Raw genomic sequence first — 5,127 nt, forward strand, 5'->3', positions numbered from 1 at the left:
GCAGTCCATTGGCTTATCCGAATCGATTCCCCTCCGAACAGCAGCTGGGCAGCGTCTCAAGATGGAGAAAGGAACGCCGAGATGAGGTCCTATTAAATCTTTTAATTTTTTCGTGAAATATTAAGAATCTCTCTCTCTCTCTCTCTCTCTCTCTCTCTCTCTCTCTCTCTCTCTCTCTCTCTCTCTGCTCCGGATGTGTTTTTGGGGATTTTGTTTATATCTTTTCTTAGTGTCGAGGGATGTTAATGATGATATGTATTTATATGTATATGTATATATATATATACACATACACATTATATATATATATATATTGAAGTATATGTGAAAAAGAGCTTATCTATAAAAAAAGTAAAAGAGGAACAAAGAATTCCCAGAGAGAATTCCAAAGCAAAAAAAAAAAAAAAAAACAGACTGCCAAAATAAAATCGAATAGAAAAGAAACATCAAAACCGAAACTAAAGAAAATAGAGATAAAAATACCAGTTGATGAGGAGGAAGGTGGGGAGGAGGAGGAGGAGGAGGAGGAGGAGGAGGAGGAGGAGGAGGAGGAGGAGGAGGAGGAGGAGGAGAAACCACTTGGCTCAGGAGATAAAGGAGAGGAGGAAATAGGGAATAGCAAAGACCCAGATAAAAAGGGGATGAAGGAAATGGGAATAGCTCCATTAACACAGGTTTCAGGAGCCTCAGTTGGTGTCCGGGAAAGGGAACGGAAGTGTTAGAGACACTAAAGCAGAGAGAGAGAGAGAGAGAGAGAGAGAGAGAGAGAGAGAGAGAGAGAGATCTGGAAAGCTCTGTGGGAGATAGAGAGATGGGTAAAGACTTGTGTTTGTGTGTGGATGTGTGTGTGAAATGTGTGTGTTTGTGTGTGTGTGAGAGAGAGAGAGAGAGAGAGAGAGAGAGAGAGAGAGAATAATCTGGAAAGCTCTCTGAGAGAGAGATGGGTAAAGACTTGTGTTTGTGTGTGTGTGTGAAATCTGTGTGTGTGAGAGAGAGAGAGAGAGAGAGAGAGAGAGAGAGAGAGAGAGAGAGAGAGAGAGAGAGAGAGACACAGATAGCTTTCTGTGTGAGTGAGTATATATATATATATATATATATATATATATATATATATACATATACATATACATATATATATATATATATATATATATATATATATATATATATATATATATATATATATATATATATATATATATATATATATATTGTCATATGCCCCAGGCATCTAAGCTGTAGCACAAGCTCTTTAACCTCCTCGTATATTCGGGAACGGCACCAAATTAAATAAATAAAAAGCACCGATAAAAATATACATTAAAAAGATAAACTGTCAGCGTCACCGGTACTCCATTTTATCCACAACTGTCAAAAAAAATAAAAATAAAAAACCGCTATTCGCCCAAAATCCTTTTAAACAATTATTAAAAACGGTCTTAAAAAACTTTTCGTTAAAAAATATATATATACTTGATAGCATCGCATCATCTGCGTAGGATTTTTTTTTTCGCGCGAGTTGAATGAACTAACCCCGAGTGGGTTCGACTTGGAAAGAAAAAAAGTTTAGCCGAAATAAAATCTCGTTAGTTTTTTTTTTTTAGTTTTAGTTCACAAATATGTTGTTTTATTGTGAGAAAAAAACTGCCTCGAAGATAGTGCTTCTTTTTTAGGTTTGTATAATAATAACAATAATAATAATATAATAATAATAATAATAATAATAATATTAATAATAATAATAATAATAAAAAAATTGAATTAATCAAATTAGGCAGCCATACTGTTTAATAGGACTTAATAATAATAATAATAATAATAATAATGTGTACCCATATATCTATTTTTTCTTGTGTGTTAGAATGATAGTCTGCGGGAAATTGTCTTGGTCAGAGGTTTTCAGGGGCGGTACGTAACGTCTCTAGGGCCAGGGCTTGCCATTTTGACACTCTCTTATATTACCAATATTAATAATAATTGTAAATTATATATATATATATATATATATATATATATATATATATATATATATATCTATATCTGTGAGGATGAGGAAGAGATTAATGAAACAGAAGTAAGAAAATAGCAAATAGCACAGCGAGAGAGAGAAAGAGAGAAAGAGAGAGAGAGAGAGAGAGAGAGAGAGAGAGAGAGAGAGAGAGAGAGAGAGATTGATAATTTGGTAGACAAAGACATCATATTCATATAGATGATAATTTGGTAAACGAAGAAATATGTGTAAGTTGGTATAGAAAGAAAGAGAGAGAGAGAGAGAGAGAGAGAGAGAGAGAGAGAGAGAGAGAGAGAGAGAGAGGTTAGGGTTTGATTTTGGGGGCCTGCCTAGTGGAGTCTTTTGGATATTGGTGAAGGTCCCTTGTGAAAAAGTATTGATTTTGGATACAGAGGAGGGAGAGAGAGAGAGAGAGAGAGAGAGAGAGAGAGAGAGAGAGAGAGAGAGAGAGAGGAAGGTAGGAAGGGCGGATGAGGTTGGGAGGTAGGGAGAGGAAGGATGTGTCAGGGAGGGACTGGGGGAAAGAGAGAGAGAGAGAGAGAGAGAGAGAGAGAGAGAGAGAGAGGAGGGGGGTGGGGGTTAGGACCAGTGAAGAAGTTTTTGGTGTGTTGAAGGAGAACCTCTCGCAGCCTTGTTCTTTTCTCTGTCTTTGTTTGGGGGCTAAAAAGAAAAAAAAAAAACACAAAAACCAAAAAAAAAAAAAACTAAAGAAAAAATTATAAGAGATGAAAGGCTGGGTGGCCCGGGGGATGTGGGGGGAGGGGGGAGTAGAGTTGCTGTGGTGAATGGTGAATGGGGAATGAATATGGGGGGTGTTGGTTGGTAGGGGTGGGTGGGGGAAAGAACGATATAGCAATGGGGAAAAAAACTTCCCTCCCCTTCCCCCTTCCCCCTTGTCCCCCCCCTCCCCTTCCCCTCTCTTCTCCCCTTTACAACAAAGCCTGGAAATATTGTACTTTGGATTGTCCAAAGTTTTTTTTTTTTCCTCTTTTTTTTCCGTGTCTGTGTTTTGTCTGTGGCTGCGAGGTCTGTCAGCAATGCTCGTCACGGCTTTGTTTCTCTCTTTTTTTTTTTTTATCTTTCAGTTTTTTTCCCCCTTAACATAACCTCGGGAGGCGCGAGTGTTTGTGTAGTGCGAATGTGTATGTGTGTTTGTGTGTGTTTGTTTGTATCCGCAAGTTCGCCCGAGCTTCCTGCTTGTGTGCAATTTGTCACCCTGTTTATCCAGTATTTGCGTAGGCTGTGGGCGAGAGAGAGAGAGAGAGAGAGAGAGAGAGAGAGAGAGAGAGAGAGAGAGAGAGAGAGAGAGAGAGAGAGAGGGAGAATGAGAGAAAGAGAAAGAGGGAGAAAGAGAGAGAGAGATAGACAGAGAGAGGGGGAGAGAGAGAGAGAAAGAGGGAGAGAGAGAGGAAGAGAGAAAGAGAGAAAGAGAGAGAGAGAGAGAAAGAGAGAGAGAGAGACAGACAGACAGACATACAGACAGACAGGGAGAGAGAGAGAGCTGGAGAGAGAGAGGAAGAGAGAAAGAGAGAGAGAGAGAGCGAGAGCGAAAGAGAGAAAGAGCCAGAGAGAGAGACAGAGAGCGAAACAGACTGACAGACACACACACACAGAGAGAGAAAGAGTCAGAGAGAAAGAGAAAGAGAGAGAGAGAGAGAGAGAGACAAAAAAAAAGCTCCCGCTTCGAATATGGAAGTAACCTTTCCAGCAGCTTACGGATAAAGGCGGATATTTTGGACATGTTTTTAAATGCCGGGAATAGTGTTTGATCCCGCCCCCCCCCCCCCCCGGTTGTTTTGGTCATCAAGCCGCGAGTAGTACTCTTTAAAAAAACTACAAAAACTGCAAAACATCAATTAACAAGTGTTTGGAGTCTGGGAATAAACCCTGCATATGTTTTTTTCTGGATGACACATCGTGCCAAACAGATATATAAATATGCGTGTGCGGTAAGGGATAAAATGTATATACACCGCATGTTTGCGTGCAGTTGTTTACACACACACACACACACACACACACACACACATATATATATATATATATATATATATATATATATATATATATATATATATATATATATATATATATATATATATGTACATATTGTAATAATAATCTTGTGGATAATATACACACACATGCACACGTTTTATACATACACATACATACACAAAAGTGTGTATGTGTGTATCATCCACCTTATTATGCTCATACAAACTTAACTGCAACTTCTAATTGACAGGACCTAAGCACAGTCTATGAACGTGAACGAACTCAAGTGTCCTCATTCAAGTTTAAATGAATGGCTTAGGAAACCTGACTTACGTTTAGATTAGGATATTCTTGCGACCTCAAAAACATTGATTGATTTCTCGACCGTGCATATATATATATATATATATATATAGTGCATGCACGTGCGTGAGTATGCACTGTAATCGATCTTTGCACAAACTGCAATCTCTGGCCTGAGTTAGTGAGTGTGATGATAGCAGAGGTATTTAAGAAGAAGGAGCTAGATGTATTCAGAATAACCTCCTTTCATATTCACTTTCTTCCATCTTACTTTCCTCCTGTTACACCTTTCAAGCCTCCTTACTGCCAGTTTCCGTGTCAGGGCTGAATGTGACCTCATTAGTCCCAGTGCTTGGCCTTTGGCCTAAATTCTATATTCAGTTCAGTTGGCCCAGGGATTTGTGAGGAAGTGGTCGTGCGTTTGAAAAAGCGATTACAATAATTCATCTCTCGGGTGAATGAATGCAGTGATAACTTGGCTGAAAAATTAGGGGAAATTTTTGCTGTAATAAACATAGAAGATTCATGAAAGACTTTAAAGTAATCATACAGATAAAATGAAAAAAATGAAAGACCATAAAGTAATCACACAAATAAAATTAAAATAATGAAAGACTTTAAAGTAACCATAGAAATAAAATTTAAAAAAAAATTAACAAACAATCAAAAAGCAGCGGATATCCTGAAGTTTTGATGAGAACTATGAAATGTTGAGAGAGAGAGAGAGAGAGAGAGAGAGAGAGAGAGAGAGAGAGAGAGAGAGAGGGAGGCGCTTTTCCATCACAACAGATGCACGGGAAAAAAAGGACTAGAAA

Source organism: Macrobrachium rosenbergii, chromosome 45 (genome assembly GCF_040412425.1).
Source record: "Macrobrachium rosenbergii isolate ZJJX-2024 chromosome 45, ASM4041242v1, whole genome shotgun sequence".
NCBI classification, from domain to species: Eukaryota; Metazoa; Arthropoda; class Malacostraca; order Decapoda; family Palaemonidae; genus Macrobrachium; species Macrobrachium rosenbergii.